Source organism: Haplochromis burtoni, unplaced genomic scaffold (genome assembly GCF_018398535.1).
Source record: "Haplochromis burtoni strain Fernald_Lab_line unplaced genomic scaffold, NCSU_Asbu1 Contig_42, whole genome shotgun sequence".
In the NCBI taxonomy this organism is placed as follows: Eukaryota; Metazoa; Chordata; class Actinopteri; order Cichliformes; family Cichlidae; genus Haplochromis; species Haplochromis burtoni.
Window position 1 is genome coordinate 1,516,100 of NW_024582403.1, and position 25,485 is coordinate 1,541,584.

Below are 25,485 nucleotides of genomic sequence, written 5' to 3' on the forward strand. Positions count from 1 at the left end.
ACAACGTCAGACTGTGTGCTTGTGTAGAGATTAACTTTAATTCGTTTTGTACGTTAAAAAATATAATTGCAGTAATTCTGATGAGTTTTATGGCTTAGTCACAACTGAATAAAATGTCTAGTTTCCAGTGATGCAAGGATTTATTTTTTGTGTTTGGTGACTGATTGGAAGTAATTACAGGGACCACCTGGTTGCCCAGAGGATAAGCATTCAGCAACTTCAACCTGTCTCCAAGCAATTGGAACCAACTTGGACAAACTTCAGTCACTCTTAGATTGACTGGAGAAAGTTTGCAAATAACTGCCATCTAATTTTTAAATGCAGAAAGATTGCCAACATGTTGGAATCAATACGAATTAGTTTGCACGGATGAATGCAACTCATTTGCGATGCATGTCACTGTTTGTGGAGGAAATTCTGAATTTCAGTTTCAAATCTGTGAAATTCGGCTGGGATTTGAGTGGAAGCAGTCGATGTTCAGTTCTGCTTAACGTGAATTTCTCTGTATGAAAATGGAAACAGATTTGTAACAGATGGTATCAGATGTGTTATTTTTTTTATCACACTTATTATTATATAATTATAATATTAGAAAAAACTGATTGTATGTAACTGACAACTTGGCCCATTCAATCGCAAACTACATCAGTGATTGAACTATATTTTTTATACTACTTTTACAGCAGCTGTTGACTCTGTTATCTGTTACATGTATCAGTACATGGTTTGGCAACCTTTCTGTCAAGCTGAGATCCCAAATTCAAAATTTGATTAAAAGATGGTTGGGATGCTCCCTTCATCTTCCCTCCAGGAGCTATCCAAAGAGTCAGAGGTAAGGTAAGCCACCGCTGGCTTACGACACCAACTGTCTGCCATCTATAATCCAGTTTAGAGATCCCTTCCCAGACGCCTTAACTCCCACTCACATCCTGGGCCATTTGACCTCAGTAAGTCACATGATAGGGTGGGGCTAGGTTTCACAATAAGTTCACCTGAAACCTTGGCTGATTGTGCCCTACGCCCGTTTTCACACCTCAGCTCGTGTGATTAGGTCAGTGCCCCCTGGGGCGCACTGGCAGAGGCGAGGCTGCCGGACACTGGCACCACTGGGCCCTCTGAGCACCACCAGTAGGCAACGGGTGAAGTGTCTTGCCTAAGGACACAACGACCGAGACTGTCGGAGCCGGGGCTCGAACCGGCAACCTTCCAATTACAAGACGAACTGCCAACTCTTGCACCAAGGAAGCGGTGGTTGCAGCCCTGTCCCTGTCTTGGAAGCAACCATTTCAAAGGCAATGAGAGTGTAAGATTATTGCTTGATTGCTATAATTTTGGTCTTGCCACAGTCTTTAACCACTGTTTTCCCTAACGTACCTGTAGCATAAAGGTTCGTTTTTATTTTAGTTTATCTAAAATACCCTTTCGGGTTTTTTGTTTGTAGTAGTGCAACATATCACCGAAGTGAAAAAATATAATGACAAAACGATACAACGATAGTTGGAAGAAGACAATGAGAAAATCAGCAGCTGTAAAGATATGAGACGTTCAAATACACAGAAAAATAAATTATTTGCATTTCGATTAAGAAAAAGGAACTTAACACCCTGTCCGGCCTTCAAGAATGGCAGAATACAATTTTACAAAAAACCTTTTTTCAACACAAAACCATCACAAGCCTGGGTTTGTATGTGATTATAATTATTAGAATCCAGCTAGACGTGACGTTTAAAGCAATAAAAACAACCCCTTTCCAATCATTTCTGCCACATGTTGCATGAAAAAGACTGAAAAATATAAACCTGTAACTGAAGAAAAATCTCAGATGGAGGTTGTCAGAGCAACACAGATAACAAACAAAATCACAAAAGATTAACATTACAGTTAGGAAATAAGGCGGCTTTAATATCCTGCAGATGATCCCATGTTGTGGTAACAAAGTTCCCGATAAAAGGCAGCAGCTCCGAGGAGTGCCAGCCTCTAATCTGGGAGGACATTATGGTTCTCCCCATAGGGATGCTGCCAGGCCCAAAACATTAAGCTCTGCCTGGAGCGCAGAGGAAAGTCATGGTGTCTGGCGTTTCACCTCCTCTGGTCTGGTCTACTTTTTACAGCTAGAATATTTTGGAACACCCCTTCCCTCATTCCTCCACTGTGATTAGGATCAGGACGAGTGGGAAAATGTGGAGGGAGAAATAAATCAATATATTTTTGAAAAAGTCAAATTAAATGAATGGCAATGGTAATGCTGCGGTGAGCTAAATGAATCCTATTGATGGGGCATATCAAATTACCAACTAAGTCCAGGTGGTGGAAGTTAACTGGATGCTACTGAAATCCTATTACAGACTCCCCACCCTTCTCTTCTTTCTCCTCTCCCTCCCCCTCATTCATTTCTCCCCTTTTTTTCCTGTCTAGCATCAGAGGAATGGGGATTGCGGATTGTGGCAGGCTGATTCAGACTTAGGTAAAATGACATCTAACTGATGTTGAGACTGGCAGCAGGCTCCTGTAGCAGGGAGATAAGACCATTGCTGCTGGCATTTCAATTACACTTTACTGCCCCGCACATCTGTTGCGAGAGCTACTTTTCAGCCTTTTCCCCTCAGGCAAATACAGCCTTACTCTGACTCCACTGGCTTTCTTTGACTGCACAGCCTCTTTCCTCATTCTTTATCCACAACAAATTCAGATTGTCTTCCTCCTTAGATTCACTCTACCCACTGTTTGTAATCTATTTGTTCGGCCTGTTTAACTCAGAGGGAGCTAAGACTGGACAGATGACAGAGACACGGGCATAAGGAAGAAATAGACGACTTAATCACAGGCACAGTGATACACAAAACGAGAGTGAGAGACAGGCGAGGAGAAAAAAAGTAGCCAGGTAGATACACCAGAACACACAGAAAGACAAAGTGACAGGAAGATAATTGCACAACTGAGATAAACAGGAGTGAAAGAAAGCTATCGTGGATAGGAATGGAAACTACCTTTGCTGCATGAACTCATGGTAACAGGTGGACTGGTATGTAGGTAGACAGGGAGGAATACAAGTCTCCAGCTCTTTTTGATTTGTGAAATTGGATTAGAAAGTCAGTGTGTAATCTATTAAACATGAGGAATGGTTAAAAGCAGGGTATCACTGGACCACTTACGTACCAGACAAATGAAAGAAGATGTGTATTACCACTTTCAACACTCGGGGTTACATTGTTCCATTGGATCTCTATCTGCTATTGTAGCGTAACAACAGATGTTTGGTAGAGGCTTGACGATATTTTAGTATTAAAATCATTTGAAGGTATGCCTTCTACTACTATAAACTACTATACAGAGTAAAGACAAGAACATAACAAAAGAAAGATCACTACAGCAGAGAAGTCATTACAGATGTTGTGGACTTATCCAAGACTGCATCAATTCTGGCAGTCAATTTACAATATGTTCTCTTAAATACTAAAAGAAGCAATGAAACCCTCCACTCCTACATCTGGTCTTGCACTACAAGGCGCACATCATTTCACAATCGTAACATGCTATCCTTCTGCACTTTCACTGGCCATGCAACTCAACTGGAAGGACTGTCTCCCTTTAACATTTTCTCACTGGATTACAAAAAAAACTCAAACACGATGCAATCTTTTAAAATCCAGCACGCATTCTCCTTGACGATTTTTTGACATGTGCAGAACAGAAGCAGTTGTAACATGTAACTCCTGAACTGTTCAGTCGTGATGTGCTTTTCACATTTGACTTCTTCAAGGTCAATAAATTGTACTGACTACATAGAGGGGATATGTGGTGATTCTAAATATCACATTACTTTCAACTACTGACCTTTTCGACAAAATCAAACTTTCATAAAATGTCTTTTATCTTTAAAACTAACTTCTTAAAATTTTTGTCTGTTGGATGTTTAATACTTAATACTATTCCCTTAAAAGTAAGTACTGCTCAGAGATTGAGCTACCATGGTGAAGGTTTGCACTCTTGGAGCGCTTATCGTTTCTGTTTTGTTTTTTTTACTTAAAAAAGTCTTAAAGTCTGGTTTGGTGGGTAAGTGGTTGTGTGATGCATCTATAAATGGGCTAAGCGGACAGTTGAGATTACAACAGATGCAGGACACTGTTTATATATTCTATACTGTGAAAATATCCAGTAAAAAAAAAAAACTTTGAACAGAAAAGATTGCACTTATTTAGACCTGAGAGTAATTTTCTCCTCAAGTGTAAATTTAAGAGTCTAAACAAACTTGAATGCAGTTTTATGAGGTTTTGTTTAAGCACACTCAAAGGGCCAGTTCCATTTTGGTGTTCCTTTCCTAAGAAGGAAAGATGTTTGTGTTTCCATCTTCTTATCACATGTGCAAGCACAAAGATAATTCTTGTGGTTTTGGATGACAGATTCTGTTTCCTATTTCACTTTTTTTTTTTACCCATGGGATTACAATATCTTGCTTAATGAAGAGAGTGATTTCTTGTTTTAATGTTGCAATGCTCTCCTTTACAGGGAGTGCAGAATTATTAGGCAAGTTGTATTTTTGAGGAATAATTTTATTATTGAACAACAACCATGTTCTCAATGAACCCAAAAAACTCATTAATATCAAAGCTGAATGTTTTCTGGAAGTAGTTTTTAGTTTGTTTTTAGTTTTAGCTATTTTAGGGGGATATCTGTGTGTGCAGGTGACTATTACTGTGCATAATTATTAGGCAACTTAACAAAAAACAAATATATACCCATTTCAATTATTTATTTTTACCAGTGAAACCAATATAACATCTCCACATTCACAAAATTCTAATCAAAAAAACAAACAAATCAGCGACCAATATAGCCACCTTTCTTTGCAAGGACACTCAAAAGCCTGCCATCCATGGATTCTGTCAGTGTTTTGATCTGTTCACCATCAACATTGCGTGCAGCAGCAACCACAGCCTCCCAGACACTGTTCAGAGAGGTGTACTGTTTTCCCTCCTTGTAAATCTCACATTTGATGATGGACCACAGGTTCTCAATGGGGTTCAGATCAGGTGAACAAGGAGGCCATGTCATTAGTTTTTCTTCTTTTATACCCTTTCTTGCCAGCCACGCTGTGGAGTACTTGGACGCGTGTGATGGAGCATTGTCCTGCATGAAAATCATGTTTTTCTTGAAGGATGCAGACTTCTTCCTGTACCACTGCTTGAAGAAGGTGTCTTCCAGAAACTGGCAGTAGGACTGGGAGTTGAGCTTGACTCCATCCTCAACCCGAAAAGGCCCCACAAGCTCATCTTTGATGATACCAGCCCAAACCAGTACTCCACCTCCACCTTGCTGGCGTCTGAGTCGGACTGGAGCTCTCTGCCCTTTACCAATCCAGCCACGGGCCCATCCATCTGGCCCATCAAGACTCACTCTCATTTCATCAGTCCATAAAACCTTAGAAAAACCAGTCTTGAGATATTTCTTGGCCCAGTCTTGACGTTTCAGCTTGTGTGTCTTGTTCAGTGGTGGTCGTCTTTCAGCCTTTCTTACCTTGGCCATGTCTCTGAGTATTGCACACCTTGTGCTTTTGGGCACTCCAGTGATGTTGCAGCTCTGAAATATGGCCAAACTGGTGGCAAGTGGCATCTTGGCAGCTGCACGCTTGACTTTTCTCAGTTCATGGGCAGTTATTTTGCGCCTTGGTTTTTCCACACGCTTCTTGCGAACCCTGTTGACTATTTTGAATGAAACGCTTGATTGTTCGATGATCACGCTTCAGAAGCTTTGCAATTTTGAGACTGCTGCATCCCTCTGCAAGATATCTCACTATTTTTGACTTTTCTGAGCCTGTCAAGTCCTTCTTTTGACCCATTTTGCCAAAGGAAAGGACGTTGCCTAATAATTATGCACACCTGATATAGGGTGTTGATGTCATTAGACCATGTCTGCCCTCAAACGCACGCTCCTTGCACAGATTTCCTGAGCTTCAACTTAACCGATGTTCCTTCTTGGATTCAAGATGCTTCTGTTTGTTCAAAAAATGTGTGATCTGAGAGCTCTGCTTTCAGATGCTGTGAGTAACATCAACTGATTTGTTTCTCAGGTCACCAAACGTTTACTGCATGTCATGTCATCTCTTTCTGCTATCCAAAAAATGTAAAAAAATAAAATAAAATAAAAAACCCAATGAAAAACAAAATCAACTTAAATAAATTGTGTGAAAACCCTATCAAATTACTGACAGATGTGAAATTACTCTTTTCCTTGTGCTTTAAAAGTATGTTTGCAGTACTTTTCAATGCATCTTTTCAGTACCGCCTTTAACAGGGTTCATCCACTATCACCTTTCATGACTTTAATATTGTAACAACTCCACAGGAGAGAGAACAAAAATGCAGGACACACCAGAGGCAGAGAGAGTAAAATCCAAATCCTTTAATCCAGGCCTAGTTCATACATGGAAGTGCAGTCGGTAGGAGCAAAGAATTGCAGCAAGAGACGAGCAAAATGGTCCAGAAAGAGGCAAAAGCCAAAAGATCATACATGAGACAGAAAAACTGAGGAACAAGTGTAACTACTATGAGATATACGAAATCAAGCTGGAACGCTTCATTACAAATTAGAAGTGTTGGACAGAAAACAACAATATACCCTAAATTCTACGAATCTTGTGGACGCTGTATAATGTGAATAAAAACAGAACGCAGTCATCTGCAAATCTTATAAACCCATAGTTTATTCATGGTAGAGCACTGAAAACACATCTAATGTTTAAACTGAGCTTATTTTTTGATTTGATGTCAACAAAACATGTCAAAAATGTTGGGATGGGGGTAACAAAAGACGTGGTACTAGTGGGCAGAGTGACAAATCTGCAAAAAAACCACATAATTGCGCTGCAGCAAAGACTTTGAATATGCCATCATCTACAGCACAATAATATCATCTAAAGATTCCAGGCGTCTAGAGAAATCTCTGTTTGCAAGGATCAAGGCTGAAAATCAATACAGGATGCTTTTGATCTTCAGGTACTCAGGCAACACTACATTAAAAAACATATGATTCTGGCAGGTAAAGTCACTACATGAGCTCAGAAACACTTCCAGTAATCACTGTCCAATAGGGCAGGGCAATATGGCCAAAAATATTTATCACGATATACATTTGAAAATTTGCGATAACGATATAACTGACGATATAATTGGTGTGAGACAAAATACTTTACAATTCCACAATTTTATTAGTGCAAAAAAACCCATCAATTTATTTTCAATTAAACAAGCAGCTGTTTTTTATGGGCATTAAAGTTATATAAAAATTTAACAGTGCAAATGCAAATTCCTTGCTGAGAGTTTAGCCAAAAGGCCTTTCCAGTGGAAATGGGCTGACATGTACCCATGTATAATATCCACAAAAGTTAGAAAGAGGTGCTTTGCAACATGAAACTGCAGTGTGCCAAATAAATAAGTCAACCATGTATTTTTCGGACCATAAGGTGCACTGGATTATAAGGCGCATTAAGCGAAACAAAACAGTCAGATAAGTCAAACTTTACTCAACTCATTTGTCTTGCTTCCTCCACTTCTGTACCATTGATTCAATAATGCTGAATTCGCTCGCAGCTGCTCTATTCCCATGTTCTACTGTGCGACTGATAGCCTTGAGTTTAAAATCTGCTTCATACGCATGTCTCTTAACAGGTGCAATTTTGGGGTCCTTATACAAACACAATACGGTAATATTATGTTGAAACACAGTACGTATTTCTCCGCGAGGCTCTTGACTACGGTAGCCGTAATGCTCCGACAATCCATCAAGTGGAGCGGCTTCATAGCTTACCAAAGTCGTACCAAAACATTTTTGACAGATTTTTGAGCGCCAAGTACCACATAAAATCGTTTCGACGTCAGTAAGCACAACCGGAATTCATACATAAGTCGCACCGCATAATAAGGCGCATCGTCGATTTTTGAGAAAATTAAAGGCTTAAAAATACGGTAATAATGACCGCCCGCTTGCATGTTCTACAAAAATAAGTACTTTGGTTGGGTTAGGGTTAGGGTTGCTATCTGACGGACAAAAAACAAACCAGTTCCACACCACTGAAGTTGCACAATTTTTACAAACCAATTCTGGTTCACCTGTTTCATTCAACGATTACTTCAAGCCAACATAAAAATAATCACGGGAAAGCATTTAAACAGACATTATTAACACATTTGCATGTATATATGTATTAGCCACCTAGCTTAATCGTTTCTGACAATTAAGGACCCTGGACTGTACTTAATACGTTTTTTTGCTCACTACCGACTTTGAGACTTTGTATATATTTTCTCCGCTGCTGGTAATGCAGTTTCTGCATGCACTAATGCAACTTACTGCATAGAGAGGCAAAGCATGTAATGGACACGTTGGACTGGCATGTCTATTGCTGTGATGCTGGGTTGCATTATCTGTGAACACACTTCACCGTGCCATCCAAAAGCACTGTGTTCATTACAGGTTTTATAGTAATATATGCTCCCATCCAGATGTCTTTTTCATAGAAGGCCTTGCATATTTCAGCAAGACAAAGTAAAACTGCATACCACATCTATTACCACAGCATGGCTTCATAGTAAAGCAGTACAGTTGCTAAACTGGCCTGCTGGATTGTTATGGTGCCAAAATCCTATATTAGACAAGAGTAGGACAACATTCCTCTCCCAAAAGAGCAGCAACTGGTCTCCAAATGGAAGAACTAAAACTGGGCATTTTGACTAGAGACCGGCCTACCGAGTATTAAAGGAAAAGCCATAAAGCCTTTGAATGAAAACAAACGCTGTTGTGACAGTGATGTCTGTCTTGTTGGTATATGTATGATTTCTATACATTTTACATCAGACAATGCCCTACCTGCCCCCCTGGCAAAAGCTTTGCTAGACCCGCCCCTGCACAGTTACCAGCTGTCAGCTACTTAGAAAAGGATCCTGGGGTTATTTGTCTCTCAGAAACAGTTCATAACTTCCCTTCAACTCATTCATGTCACCTAAAAGGTAAACCTGTTTCTCCATCACCTGTTCAGCTCTGATGACTCATTAAGGACATCTCCTGGTTTCATCTTCATGTTTCCCTCTCACCACATATACAGATCGACATCATGACCAGCAGCTTTTACAGCTGTGGCTCCAGCAAACATCAGCTGATACTAGAAATTAATATTAATTAGAAATTAACAAAAAAAACCAATTGGCCCATAAAAACGAAAAATCACCATAGCTGGATAACCAGCCCAGCTATGGTCGTGCCATCAGTTAACCCTTCGTGTGCCAGCTGTGGAACGTGTGCCCAGAGTTGCCGACCCCTGTACCAGAGAAACACCCATTTCACCAGCAAACACAAACAACACAGCACAGTAAGTATGTGCAAGTAGCATGATATCTGAGTGTGGATGTGAACTTTTGAGCGAAGCCTGAGCACATCTGAGCATTGCTGTGTTTCCTTTTTTGCACGTTTGTCAGACTTACATGTTTCAAATCGTTAAACAAATTTTAATATTAGGCAAAGATAACCAGAGTAAATGCAAAGTGCAGTTTTTAAATGATGATTAAATTATTTTGTTGATATAGTATCATCAAGGTGCTTAATATTGTAAGGTAAAGACTACAAAAATGCAGAGCACTGTATGTGTGGCAGAGGTGTGGTCCCTGGCTCAGCTGCATGAGGGGTGGTGCAGTGAGCTCAACGGGCGGTGCCATGGAGGTTGGAGGAACAGGTGAAGGTGATTCATCTAACAAGGTCTTTCCCTTTTTATAGCGAGGTCGGAGACCAGAAGAGGAGGTGTGTGTGAGGACAGCTGGAGAGCTGACCACGCTGGGACATTGGTCACAAATAAAGCCATAAACAACTGTGTGCGGTCCAAGTTATTCACAGTATGCTCTAGGTAAGACTGATGGGTACCCTTTAAATAAGGTATATAAATTAATAACAAGGAAAACCTGGAGTCATTGCAGAGAAACGTGAGTGATATGATATGACCATATAGGAATTTACTAAGTCATGTCAGTGGACAGATATCCACCAATCCTACACTTAGATCTGATCTCCATCCAAATCTGGCTCAACAGGTTAGACTGGTCAACTGATTGTTGAACAATGCTCATCTATGGTGCCAATCAATTCAATTAAATTCCATGTTGATCAGTGTTGAACATGCCACGTGTCAGCAACAGTGCATCAGGAGAGCTAACATAGTTAAAAGCAAGAGGTCAGCAGTTGTGAGGTATTTCACGCTGGCTACACAAACGACTTCTCTCTTGTATGTTTGCGATAATGTTTACATGGCTGAAGAAGCTGAAATGACGATGCTTTTGTTCTCTCCTACTCACTCATGCTTACTTTCATTAAGTTTAGTGTAACACTTGTGGTGTACACATAACACACTATCATTTTCAATATATTGTCCACTTCACCTTTCCACTGCACACACAATGAGCATACTGAAATATTTTTTATTTTATTTCTCCTTGTCCATTTGTTATCTATGATTTTAGTAATAAACACCAGTTAATTTTGTATTTTTTTGTTGTTAGATCGCATTTTACAAAGTTAGGAAAAGCAATATTTAAGTCGAGCTCGGTGCTGCGTTGCCATAAAAAATGAAAGAGATTAATTCCTGTTCTTTTAACACGGGTTAATAAATTAACACTGCTAATCGATCAGTACTGAGTTTTGATGGATAGACAAAGCCAAGATTATTGTGATCAATGTAGATAGAGATCCTTTATTAATCCTTTGCAGGAAATTACATTTCAATGGCAGCTTCCACACAGACACAACATCACACTACAAAACAATATTAATTTCTAATAAAGTTAAGAATGAATGAATGAATAAATAAAGGAGCTAGTAACTAACACGTGCAAATATGCAAAATAAAAATTAAAAAACTGAAGGAGTCAGATTGGTGCATCTGTAACCATCCCCGTTTGGTTTATATAAGTCACAGCAAAAAGAAGAGTGCTACTGCTACCCTGCATGTGTCTCAATTAGCGCTGCATATTTAAACGTTGCAAACTACCGAAAAAAGCAGTAAAATTCTGTGTGTTTATGAGTATAGTGTAACAGTAACTATAATTCAGATTCTGTCTCTCCCTTTCACACTCTCTGTCTGACACACACACACACACACACACACACACACACACACACACACACACACACGCACACACACACACACACACAGAATTTCATAGAATTAGAATCAAACAAAGTGCTGCGGGGCCAATTCTCCCGATCGTTAAAACTTACTCACAACCAAGACTAATTTAGAAGTCACCACGTGTGTTGAGTATTGGTGATCGCGCAACCGTCTGCACATGTGTGCTACCCTGGAAGATTTAATTAGGCTGGGAGCAGTTAGAAGAGATTAACATCCATCCTGTCTGAGCTGTCATGTCCACAGAGCGTGTCAAAACCCTGCACCGTCCTCATCACTGATGAACGGCAAGCTGGAACAGGTGTCTCTGCGGTGTCTCTCTCTCACACACACACAAACATCGCAGAGACACCCTATAGATATGACAGCAGACATCCTTAAGCGTGGGATGCGAGAATCAGACTAATAAGATTTCTGCAAACGACCGTTCTACATGAAATGTTGTCATGAGAAGAAATATTTACAAACCTGGCATGAAGGCATTTTTGTCTGGATTATACCAGTTGAACCTCATTTGGCTAACAGAATCATGCGACATGCAAAACTTAAATGAACCTTAATGGTGCAATAAGTAAGATTTTCACTCTCTCACAGCAGCAAATAACTATAATGTATCTGCAGGGACTTAATGAGGTAGTTAATCAAAACCAATGACTCAAGAAATGCTTCCCTGCTAAGCCAAAAAGAAAAAAAAATTGAATCTTGAATTCAGCACTTCTTCTGAAACTGATTCATCTGAGCACAGTGTCGCAGGTGTTTGAGTGTGAGCTGTGCATCAGTGTTAAAGAAAGAACAGACATCTCATTCAACTGGCTTTAAATACATGTCTAAAAAGCTGATTTCTAGCAACCTCATTGTTAACCTTTAAATGGAGACCACTAGCAGTCGGTCGGCCACAGGACTTGGCACTAAAATAGCCCCGTTGGAGCCGCTTTGGGATAGGATTGCATTTAGGACCAAATGCTGTTTTTGATCTCCATTGATCCAGCGTGTGGCCGGATAGCATTCCTTCCTGGAAGGAGTTTGGATGAATTATTAAAGAAACCGTTCTAAATGTGTAGATCAGGACCTCTGCAGAGAGCGTGAGCACTTTGTCCTCTGGGCGGTGTTGGTTGAGGAGAAACATAATAATGGAGCAAAAATGTGAAAATCGCTACTGAACAGACTTTTAAAAACACTCTAATTAAACACCTGTAGGTTTATTAACTTCAATTACTGATGCATTGCATTGATCAAAATGTATTAATACGACGAGTTGGATTTTATTTCATTTTAAAGAAAACAGAATGAGTGCTTCCAAGAAAAGAAGGGCTTTTTACTGATGTATACTAACACAATGGTTTAAATAAACCTGTGGTATCTTTAACAGGTGCATGACTAAGCATCCCCACTGAAATGTTTTTGCAGCTCTATAGAAACCAGGTGAGAATACCTGTTAGACTGATTTTTCTTTGTTTTGTTTTATGCACAAAGAAATAAAGATATAAGGGAAGATTTTAATGTGCAGAGTGTCTATGTTGTTACTGCAGGAGGCTTTCAGCTTAGGGAGACGGTGCTATTATAATTTTGGCAGGAATCCATTGTGCTGATGGGTCTATGTGCAAGAAACTGAAAACTGAAACTGCTCCAAGGAATCTCACACTGGAGCAAATTGAGATGTTTTACTTTGAATCGCAGAAACATTGTTACTCCCACAGTACTGCACACGAAATTCTGTCTGCTGGTCTAAACAAACCAAACAGCAATTCGGCTAAGACAACATCAGACATTAGGCGAAGTTTACCTGCAACCCTCGCCAAACTGTGGTTCACTGAATCACCTTGGCTGCATTGTGATTTCGTCACAGCGTAACACGAGCGAGCAGATCTGTGAGGCCTGTCCGTAGCCATCAGAGATAGGCAGGCTGATAGCTGCTGGCAGCTCTGCCTGTTCCCCTCTTGTTGTCTTTGATCAGTCTGATCAGTGACGCACAGCACGCCAGCTACTCACAGTGGTGGGACTAACTGACATCACTAGGAGGACAATACACACACACACACACACACCTGGAGTTCCACCCAACCAATCATAAATGCAAAAACCGTATAGTGCAGATTATTATGGTTAAAACAGATTCCATTTGATACAAAAAAGAACAATTTTTAAATAATATCAGACGAACTGAATGAGTCTAAATTAATCAGTTACAATTAAAAAGATCACCAATGGCAAGAATGTGAAAATTCCTACTGAACGGAGGTATAAAACAACTCTAATATAAACTATAGATGCATTGCACTGATCCTAATGCGTTAATGTGAAGAGTTGGATTTTATTTCATTATAAAAAAAACCATTTTTATAGCATATTTCATATTAGTGTAAAGAAATTTGCTGCACATGCCGTTGGAAGTAGAAACCAAGCAGTGAAATGATGACTAATAACGGCTGACTGTAGCTCATCATAACAGCAATGTTAAAGAAAATGTTTGCAGACACCTGATGTAATGATTTGTGTTGAACAAGAAAAACCACTGGAACTGACAGTATGATTAGTATGAACTGATTAGTATGATAATCTGGAACTGTGTTATTTATTTACTTATTAACTAAATTAACTAGAAGAACTGAAAACATGTAAACATTTCCCAAAGAGTAAGAGCATCTTTAATATAAATGAAAAGATGTAAGTGCAAATGAGGAAAGTAGTCTGGGCCATTCTGAATACTGCAGAACTTTTTACTCTTGTATCAGTGACAATTAAGGCAGTACTAGTGCATGTCACAGTTGCTCTGCTTTACTGTGAGAACATTATGCAAGTTACCCGAATATTCAGTGTGTTTCAGTAACCGATGTCACTTCCTGGCAGGTGCCATTTAAAACTGATACGATATGGACAGATAACGAAATTTAGCACCTGTCACTTGGGTTAACACCTCTGGAAAGAAGCTGTGCTAGCCGTAGCTCTATGAAAGTTTTCAGTTTTACACGCTCTGCCATCACTTCTATAATAGTACATGACAATACAATTTAACAGATTATAGTGGCTCCACTGTGTAGGTTGTGTGGAAAAACAACAATTACACATTCGTCTAACACGTGAAATGTCAAATTTTCAAGACTGGGAGGAGACACAAATCCCTCGGAGGTTACGTCAGGAAGGGCATCTGTGGTAAAGATATAGATAAAAATTCAAATCTAGCAAATCAGATATGCCGAGCCATCCACTGCGGTGAGCCTTTGTGAATGAAGATGCACCTAAAATAAGCTTTCTACAATTTAATACAACATGATAACACACTTTCCTAAGTAGTTGCTAACACTGTAAAGACTATATGGCTATAAATAAGCACAATGAGGCAACGAACAGGCTGTAAACAAACCCAAATTGTTTAGAGGAAAAGCACAGGGTACAGACAGCCTAAAAGATTATATACTTGCAGTTTCCTGTCTAATTAAAATAGGTTTCTAGTCCAAATAAAGTAGCTTAGATAATGTAAGAACACTTTCATTCTCAGTGACTGACTGTCCATATTGTTGGACCCAGTTATACATTTTTAATTAGCTACTTTCTCATCTGCCTCTACTTCAGTGAGCACATTGTTGCAATAACCAAAAGAGTGTGTGGTTAAAGCTCTGAAAATAAATCCCAAAGTTTTAATAAACTGTAGTTTTCATTTCAGCCTAACATGGTCCACAAACTAGCAAGGCCACTCAGCTGAATGTATATGAGACACAGGTAACAACTGTAAAAGAAAAAGGCAGTTGAATCTATCTAAAATGTTTCTACTTTCTTATTCCAGCACTTACAGAAGAACAGGAAGACCTTTTCATTGCTTTTGGGGTGATTCCCCGGGGTGACATTGTGTCGGAGGCCTGCTCAAGCAGGGCAGCTCAGCTGTGGCTAAGCTGCTGCAAAGCCTGGTTACAGTGAGGAAGGTTGGAAGGCAGGTGGGGATAGGTGGGGATAACAGTATGACAGGGGAACACTAAGGGACAGTTTGAGCGCCTGTGGGAGAGGACGGAGGTCACAGGCGGGACGTGTTTGTGCGTGTGTGTGTGTTTGTTTGAGTGCGCTCACATTTACATGTTAGGAACGAGACAGACAGGCATGACTCCTTCGGGAGCACATGCATGACCTTCAGTAAGTCTGCTATACATAACTTGACACATTGTTCAGAAAGTCGTGTGACGACAATGTCACCCAGTGCAACTAAATGTCAGCAATGTCACTTACACAGGCAGTAGTCAGACACACACACACACACATACACACACTTTGCTATTCCTGATCCTTCTTACCTTCCCGCCTTTTCTTCTTTACCACAGTGTAATGTTGTTGCTGACAGTTTCAGTCCCCAATGACCAATGTCAACCCAAGGTTCTGACACAAGGATGAGGAGGAAGATGGGACCCCATAAACGCAATACAGGTACACAAACACAGAGACGCAGAGCAAGAGGCTGTGCCCTGCCACCTTCTGCTTCTCAGCCAACCTTCACATGCAAACCGGCAAAACAACACAGTAATATTCCTAAAGTAGTTTTGGTGTGTTTGTACTCAGTCTGAGATGCCCTGTGGAAAAGTGAGCTAATATGCGGGGGAAGTTGTGAGATACCTAGCTATTGATCCTGGGGGCCACGAGTCCCAGCAGCAGCCTTTTAAATGTCAGCTTTTAATTTCCTTCTCCCTCCTTCACTGAAAAAGATTTATTCAAAGCAGTGCTGTTCCAGGAGATATCAGATAGCATGGTGACAGTCTTTTAAAGAGCTTTTGTTTGGTTTAGGCATTCATGGCTTTTTGTATCAGACTCTTTTATTCAGCCAGAGGAGGAGGAAGTTTCTGCATTGGGCAAAGAGTTGAAAGGCAATCTCCCCCTTCCATTGTAAAGCGATGTACAACTGGAACTTCTTTAATTAGGGCTTCTATCGTACTGAGTGACAGCAACAGCCAATACCCTCCAGACACTGATGGAGGTCACACACACACGCACAGACACAAGCACGCAGCCACATATGGCACATACATACACGCAGATTAACAAACAGCAGAACTGAAAAACGGTAGCTCTTTGTGTTATGAATGCATATTTTGCAGCCCGCACAAACAATGAGAAACAGATAAACACCTTTTATTGCTCTTATTTAGCTACCAAACCGCACAGTGCACAAGCTTAAGAGGACTATAGGTAGTCAACTAAAGGATGGCACATCCATGTTGTGCTTTTATAATAATAGTGTGTGCGTGCGTGCACACACGAGTGCTCATTTTGAAGTCGATGTGTCTAGAACGCGTCATGGTCAGATAGCCAGAGATTGTCAGATATGTGGAGACTTTATGTCTGTTTAATTGACAGGCTGTTTGGCCTCTCTCTTATAATAAGGCTCCATCCAGTGCCCCTATTATCACCATCCTGCCGATGCCTAGCATCAAAGTCATGAACACACCAAGTATGAAAGTATCCTTTATTTCCATTTGACACGACTCTGTACGTGTCTTCTAAAGACGAAATTGTTAGCCTGATATCAGAGAAAACTGTCAGCTCGTAAAAACAGTTCATCCTTTCACCCCATTCACAACCGGATGTTTAAAAGATACATGTTGCGGCATGCAGCTTCAACAACATGATATTGTGTGTTAATCCTGCCCATTGTGCTGATAGGCTAATAGTTGGCAAATCTGTGAACTTTCTTTTAAGTCAAGCAAGTTCTCTGACTCTCCAGAGCCCGATATTATCTGAAAATCTGAAAATTTAAAAAGTAAAGAAGAAAAGTGAAGGGAGAAATGTAATTAAATCATCTAATGAGTGTTGACTTTGCCATAGGATAACTTCCCTGTTGGCAACACGTGTTTGGAACAACCCTTCTGATCCAAGGAGATTAGGGCAGAGCAAAAATGGGTAAATAGATGTGATGTGACCCTGAGTGGTACAAAAGACGGGTGGATGATGTACTGTGTGTTGTGTAATGATGCTAGATGACTCAGTCAACTCTGGAAAATTGTGGTTTCATTTCAACGTTTAATGAACTGTGTAAATTCAAACAGTGCAAAAGTTGTATATGAGCATGACGTGGAACATTTCTGTTATTTTCTTTGTTCCATCATATCTTCCTTGAGTCAGGAAGGGCGTCCGAAATAAAACCCCGTCAAACACGCAGAGCTAATCACTGTGGCCACTCCTTGTGACAACAGAGCAGTACTTTCTTCTTTTACTTCGTTCCAGCAGATATATCTTACTTTAAGAGCAAATTTAAGTAAGAAATAGAATGAAATCAAATGTCATCACCCTTTTTCATATTCATTGTAAAAACATTTATCATCTGCAAAATGATGCAGGATTTTGTCTGTTTCACAACACCTTATATGAAAGAAGTTACTCATGAATATTGGTGTATTTTTTTCAGTACGCACGCGAACATGAAACAGATCTAAACTAACATTAATAAAGGCTCCATTGCCATGGTTAAACCCTGCCTTAGAAAGATAACAGTAGCTTCCAAGGCAACAATAGAAAGTAAATAATCTAACTTTTTACTAATTCCATACCATGATATTAAAAAGGCGACTTGCAGAACACAAGTTACCACGTTTTTTCCCAGATAGAGCCTCATGTTCTTGCTCTATTGCTGCGACGAGGACAGAGCTAGTTCCAGACTGTCCACCTCCACTCCCTCAGTAGCATCACTGCCGCTGCCATAGGCACTCAGTGAGGGATGAACGCAGGAGCTGTAAAAGCCAACTGCTGCACTTCTCCCCTTTTCTCCTTCCGTTCCCTCAAGACATTTATCTTCTCACCTTCTTTTTCCACTTCGCCTTCTGCTTTAAACATGGAAGAGTTAATTTGCTCATTCTGCAAGCAGCATCTCATTCTATTTATCTTTCTTCTTGTGTTTCCCCCCTCTCTCTCTCAGGCAGGGCTGTGCTGTCAGGCCCTTCCAGAGCAGCGGGGTTGTCAGGAGTGATGGATGACTATCAACCTTCTGCTGTCTTCCACTACGCTCCTGGGAGATTTACAGGCTCGCTGACTACCAGGCATGAAAACCAATCTCTCTTTCTCATTCTTCCCTCCCTTCCTCCATCCATGCCTGCCTCGCTCCTTCCGTCTCACACCCTCCGTTTCAACATCTCGTCCGTTACAAAAAAACAAAAAACAAAAAATCTTTCGTAATGGAGAGATGTGCGCTAAACAACATCGAAATTTGTGTGCGGACACAGGCAAGCGATTGCTTCTCTTGAGGGTTATTGTGGATGTGTCAGAGGGGAATAGCATGTTCAGAATGATACGCTCGGTCTTTGACAGCCTATCTTGCCCATCTTCATCTTCATCTTCCCCATTGCTTCCAGCTCCTTCACAAACTTACAGCACATACATCCATCCACATTCTTCTTGCTGTTAGTAATTATAGCATCGGAGAAAGGTGCCAGGCTAATTGCTGTCTCAAAATAGTAATTGCTTTATTATCGCAACCATTTTTGGTAATGATCGTTCAAAGGCATTATGTTAATGCAATTAAATGGTTTCATTATTATTCTTGCTAGCACTAATTGACAGTACTTCCGAGGTTGGATCCCTAAATAAAGTTGTATTGAAAAACTCCTGCAATGAGCAGAGAGCGGAAGAATAAAGTCATAGATGGAGTAAACTTTTGTAAACCATTTCGCCACCTGCTCAGAAAGCTACAGGTTGGGTTGTGATGAATGTACTCAAACAACAAAACTGACCTGCTGCAAGTAACGTGTACTGCAATCGCTACAATAATATATCAGAAAAGTACCTCAAATCTCACGAGAGCAAGCCGAGGTCAGATATTTATTCGACCAAAAACTGAAATCAACTAAGACATCATTCCTCCAAAATTATGTCTGTCTGCGAAACTGAAAACCATTTCCTGTAACCACTACCTTTCAAAAGCTGTCTAGGGAGGAAACCCATATTTGCATTCATTTGCAAATTCTGCAAAGGAACCATGCTGGCTAGCGGAATAAATATGAGCTTTAATATGCACACGGTGCTGACACCACTCTTTAAAAAAAAAAAGAAAAAGTAATGAACGTAAATGACATGTAAATGTTATTTAGATTGCTATCTAATAGCATGCAAAGCTGCACCGAGTCTTACCTTATCAAATATTTGAATTAAAATAAATTGGCCCCACCTCAAGCTTGGCCTGTTTATAGCAGTCGTACCTCTGAGCGTGTCTGTTTGTATGCATGTGAGTGTGCATGCCTCAGTGGGCTCTGTACTCCATGATGATCTCTGGTCCTATCTGTCAACGCACTACATAGCTGATAGTGTAAGAAGTAAACACACATACGATGCTTTTATTGACATTTGGCGGGCTCATTAAAATTGGATCACATCTCGAGGGGACAGCCTGAGAAGAGTTCCTGTTCCCTGTGCATAGAGTATGACGCTTAGCTTTTGTTTTATATTGCATAGTGGCGTTTTTAGCTTTTTACCTATCAGGTCTTTATTTGTGCTGATTGAAAGGCTGGACTGGCATCTGATACAGAAATCCATGAACCTTATGTACTGCATTTGGATTTACTTTTATTATAAACATGAAAAAGACCGCGACACGAATAGATGGGCTACCCTAGAATAAAGCAGGGAGAGCGCAGCTGATCTATCCTCTGAAAACAAGCTATAGCCCTGAGTGTGCAAGGTTATAATAGGTCAAAAACTCGATTTCGCCACCAGCACTGTTTCACGCCTGCACTGCTGTAATATCAGGCATCAGAGTAAATATGGTTTTTTTTGTTTTCTTCCACAATCTGCATTAATTAGAAAAGCACCCCCCTTGGTCAGGCACCACACTACTGCCAGGAGCCACGGGGCGAAAAATGAGTCATTTTGAAATGAATAATGGATTTGTGTCTGCAGGGAGAGCAGAGGATTCACAGAAGTGTGAGTGTTTGACTGCGTGTGTGTGTGTGTGTGTCAACTAGTGTGAGTGTGTGTGAGCCCCTCGTTGGGTCTATAAATATATCCTCGCTGGCTATTTCGCTCAGCCACCCCAAATTCCTCCTTACTTTTCCTTAGTCATTTCACGACAACGTGAATATGCAGATGAGAGAACGGGACGGCGCGCAGGCAGGAGTGTAGCAATAAAATCATAAATAAACAGGAGCTTTGGGGGTTTTCCTGCCACACTAACTGCTGCCTTTTGACCTCAGGCGGTCTGCGGAGGGCAGGGATGATAGATCTGCCCTTCGCTGTCCTACAGCTGTTCACACATCAACAGCAGAAGTTCCAATTAAAACACTGAAGGGGCGGCATCTTTATCGCTACTGACACTCCAGAGGCCCATGTGTCACTTCAGGCCTGGATGAGCTGATGAAGGAGACTTGGTGAAGAGACAGGAGGTAGGGAGGTTAATGAGAGTCCAGTCCTACTGGCAGCCCGTATTCTCAGTCTCATCTTTCTGCACTGCTGCCAAAGGCCTTCACTCTGACTCGCTCTGATATAACACATTTAGACTAATTTGAAGGCTTGTTGAAAACAGCGAACAAAACAGAGGTCAAAGGCTGCAAACGAGTGTGTTGAGTGTGTCTGTGTTTGCATCTGTTTTCACAGCAGTTACATGACTGGGAGAGGATGGAGGCTGAAGGACACCGCGGCTCAACTCTGACAGTTGCGCTGCATCAGCAGGAAGTGATGTCACAGGTCACTGTTGAGAATGTGGAGGTGGGTCTGTGAGGCTGCTAACCCTACAGCCCGGCTGATACGCACAGACTGCTGAGAAACTAAATTCAGTATAAATATTGTGAATGGCTGTTGCCCCCGTAGAATATCAGGCACTCCTCTTCTGTTTCCTCCAATTTCTGAAAAACAACCATCACTGCAATACACAAGGTCTAGTTGTTTAGATACAGCGTTGTCATGATACTAGAATTTCACACTTTGATGCCAAGAAAAATACCCAATAATCTATAATATTTTGATATGGTGGGGGAATTAAAAGCTAACCAAAAGAATAAAGCTGAAATAAATATGAGAATAATACTGCAAATTCATTCAGCACATTGTTCAGCAGTTCATGCAACAGTCATTCACTTTGAACAGGTCTTCTCATTGCAACCCTTGATGATCTGATCAGCAAAAGGGTGGGCTGTAATTTGAGGCCAACAAGAATGAGAGGAAAGTAAAGCTATGAGACCCAACATTCATTGTGTTTTTTAGTGTATAACGGGAAGAAATGTAAATGGGTGGCACCGTTTACAAGTCTGCACCTGCAAGCCAACGATAGACCTAAACCAGGTCTATAGACCTAAACCAGGTCTATAGACCTAAACCAGGTTGGGTTTTAAGTATTTCACAACTCGTGTCATTGTTTCTTTTATCACTGTAAAATCATTTTGATATTTTATGCCAATCAGTCCACCTTCAGCCACTGGTGGCATGGCAGTCTCAACTGTAAGTCTACGTATACAGATGTCTTCTCATGTGGGATAGAGAGGCTGTAAAAAAAGCCATCGTCTCTACCTCGAGATTATCAACATGGGCAAACATATATACACGAACACAAAAATCCACATACTTATATAACTCCCTCCAAGGAAAGTTGTTTAAATGTAACAAAGCACGTTATTTTAGGGGTTCCTTTGTCTGCAAATGATGAAAAAGCATCATAATGGACAACAGTGCAGCATCTGCTGCTTCACTGCACCTCGGATAAGCAAAAAGAAAAAACAACAAAGAAGAAGTTGCTGAATGACGGCACAGAGTCGGAGGATGAACAATGACTTAAGCCTCCTAATGGTTCAGTGGAACAGTGCTGTAGCTATTTCTACAAGGAAATGCATCATCACTCAAGGATATGGAGGGGTGAAAAAAAGAAAGCAAAAGACAAAAAAATGTGTCCAATATTTATTGAATGGATGATGGAATTAATGCACGGAGTAACCTTTGAAACATCACGCGTAACAAAAAGTGATAGTTTTCCTTCAGTTGACTGATTACAGTCTGATAGGCATGGAAAATACCCCACCCATCATCGATCGGCAGCAAAACAGATCAATGAAGAACCACCAGCACACATGGCAGATAGACTAACACAGCTTAAAATAATAAAGAACACAGTACTCTTAAAAAGTATGCGTCAGTATAATAAATTAACAGGCAAATCTTCATTCTGCTAATCAACTATCCTCAGGATTACAGCACTGAGTATGCATTTTTTAAATAAGACTGTGAGACAGGCAAGTCAGAATGGGGAAGAGGGCTTGATGTTTAAACAGTGGCTGCCCCAATCAATTGTTAAAATAAAGACTTAAGGGATGAAGAACCTTTCGACAATGTTTGTCTGAGATTTCAAATAATTTTGCTGCTGAGTCGGTCCCATCAATTTAGTTAAAAGATAATTTTGGAAATGTCTTTATAAAATCAACCAAGCATACATAAAATAGTAAAAAAAAAAGTCAGGTTCGTGTACTTAAAGCAGACTGGTGGAGTTCCCCACCCCTGGACTAGCTAATAAGAAGCTCCGTGACTGCATAAGACGATAATCACTGAAAATCTGTAACGTAAATAAAACAAATATCACAGAAAGGGTTATGGCGGTCCTTCAAATTTCAGAATAACAAGTCCAGAAATATAATATGAATCATATGGACAAAAGTACTGGGCTACAACAGGAGCTGCTCGGCCAAAGAAATGTCAGCTGTTCAGGCAATGTGAGATTTCTTCTACATTACGCATCAAGATTTTGTTCAGTACAACCCAGCACAAAAAATAGGCCACTTAGTCACAAATCCAGAACTGTCAAGTCATCATCTAAATGTTGGATGGTGCGACTTCCACAGAGCCAACTCTGCCGACTGTCTAGTGCCATTTCCCAGGACTAAAATCCTGATGGGACATCACTGTGTGGAGCCAATTAATAATGTGTAACCTCAGAATAAAGTGGCTTCCTGTATAAAAATAATATTTCTACAAAACACCCATAGAAGAACTAAAACACACTCCATCTAGCTTGTTGTATTCCATGTTCAATATATTTAAGATCATCTGCCAAAGTTAAAGCCAAGCTTTAGCATCCTGTAACAAAGTGATTAAGTGGTATTCAGCTGACACGGCATTACATTATATGATATAATTTAAATTATTTAATACTGTATATTAAAACTATGATGGCTAGAATTCTTAAAAAAAATCCTCACCTAAATTTTACAGCTCAAACCTTTTTGAACAGAACTGTAAATCAATGAACTTCTAACTTGAATACTTCAGAAACATTGAAGTCACTCTGAACAATTTTTTTTGTGTAGGACCGCATCTGCTCGGGTCAGAGGTAAGCAGAAACATTTCAGGTGAGTCTATGTAGCTATATGGGACACTCAGTCAAGCTGTAAATCCTGGAGAATTGGTGTAAGTCACCCAGTCCCCTCTAAAGCTTTGGTAGGAATGGGATTCGGGCGACTGGGGCCACAGACTTCACCCCTGAGCCCCAGGAAGAAAAGGTGGTCTGAAAAGAGTGGCTTCGAAATGGACCTCGGCTTGATTAAATGGTCACTGAGTTGGAAAGCAGTTCTGATGTGATCTGTGACCTCATACTGCCCTAGAAAAAAAAGCTTTTTTAAAGAAATGATTAAATGAAAGCACCTTTAAAAGGAGTCTGGAGGGACCGCAGCGAAGCGGATGAACTGGTCGGAGGGTGCAAGGTCTCCACTTAGCACAAACACTGAAGGAGGGGGAAATAGGTTTGAGAGAGGGGTACAAGTGGGCTCAGATCTAATAACCATCTGCTCTGAACTAAGAAAAAGACAGATGAGAAAGAGTGCAACAAAGAGACACGTTAAAGAGAATGATTCAGGACCAGCTGAGCTGTGCCAATGATTTTTGGGGACAGATATTCAGAATGATTGCCCATAGTTTACTAAACAAGATTATTTTGGCAGGGTTCCCCATTATTGTAGCAGATTCTCATTCAATTATTATTAACTATAGTTGGCCCTTCTATAGCTTCACACTGACATCCCCGGCACGTAAACCAACACTTGTGCATCGCCACAGACGCACACTGGGCGTCTGAAATGAATTGTCTGGAGCAGCTACACTGATCTGTGCCTTTAATTTAGCTTCTCTCCTCTGCTTTCTGTTTCACCACATTTGTGTTGTGTTTGTTTGTACCCACCCCGCACAGAGTGGAGAAACATTAAAACAAGGTAATGTTTATGAAGTTGATGAAATACTGTGCATGTTAATCCATTTAATACTACAGATGGGTGTTGACCCCAGACGTCTGAACGTCAAAGCAAAATGTCTGGATTTTTAACTGCACCCAACCTAAATGTGATGACATTCAAGGATGATAAAAGCGCTCCTGCTAGTATCTTTATACCTGCCACACCTCTCCCAAAGCACACAACCTTAGGGAAACACCATGTTGCCTCAGGCAACTTTGATTCCTTACATCCTTTAGTCTCCCTTCTTTTAAAATAATTTGAAGGAAGGTTTCAGAGGGCTTCTCAGGGGAAGGAGCATTTCTGAAATTGAATTAAAGAGAAAGGACCATTGAGAGCTGCTGGGAAATCCTCAGAGAGAATCAGGGAGGTCTTCCAAGAGGCACTCAGTGAGCTTTCTGCCGCGTTAGATTGAGGCAGCAGCCAAATAACTATGGTGACATCTTCACAGGCAAGTCATTAGATATTAGATAGGCTATAAAATGACTAACGTGTGACCTCTGAACACCTGTGTGCTACAAAATGGTTACAGAACCAGGTGAATGTTAGTTATCCTTCAACCTTTCGGAGTCTGTGTGTTTTTGGGGGGTGTTGTTGTTTCTGTTGCCAAGTATACTCTACGTGCTAATATGGAAACAAACCAGTATCTAAATATTGCAGCTATCAGACACCATATCTGAATGTGTGAAATATTTGTATACATGCAGTTAAATGTAAAAAGTGTTAAAAAAAATACATGAACAAACACAAATATTTTTGATTTTATAAGTGCTTTCACTGTGGATTATTTATATACAAACAGGATTTATGACGTGTTAGCTTTTTGATTTATTCAGTTCATGTAGTATTTTTGGTTTTGTTTGTTATTTTACATTTTCTTGTTTTTCTTTAAAGGGTTTATTTTATTTTAATTAGCCAACTTGTTTGTTTGTAACTATCAATTACTAAAATGTGTTCAAATCTTAAAAACATTGAAATCCATTTTAAAATGTTAAACAATTTTTTGGAGTTCCTTTTAAAAAGAGTACAATGTGTTTAATAAGTTTAAAAGAGCATTTGCATTGTATATGGTTCATTTCATCTTTGCCATCTTGGAGAAGTCACATAAGTGTCTCTGTACAGTAATCATGCCCTCTGGAAACATGACACTACAGACCT

At 40.3% G+C, this 25,485-nt stretch overlaps 1 protein-coding gene across 1 annotated transcript in view; it reads right to left on the reverse strand.

Annotated features, from left to right (window-relative positions):
- Positions 1-25,485, reverse strand: part of agbl4 (AGBL carboxypeptidase 4) — a 335,409-nt gene that overhangs the window by 198,485 nt on the left and 111,439 nt on the right. The gene's annotated exons all lie outside the window — the stretch shown is intronic.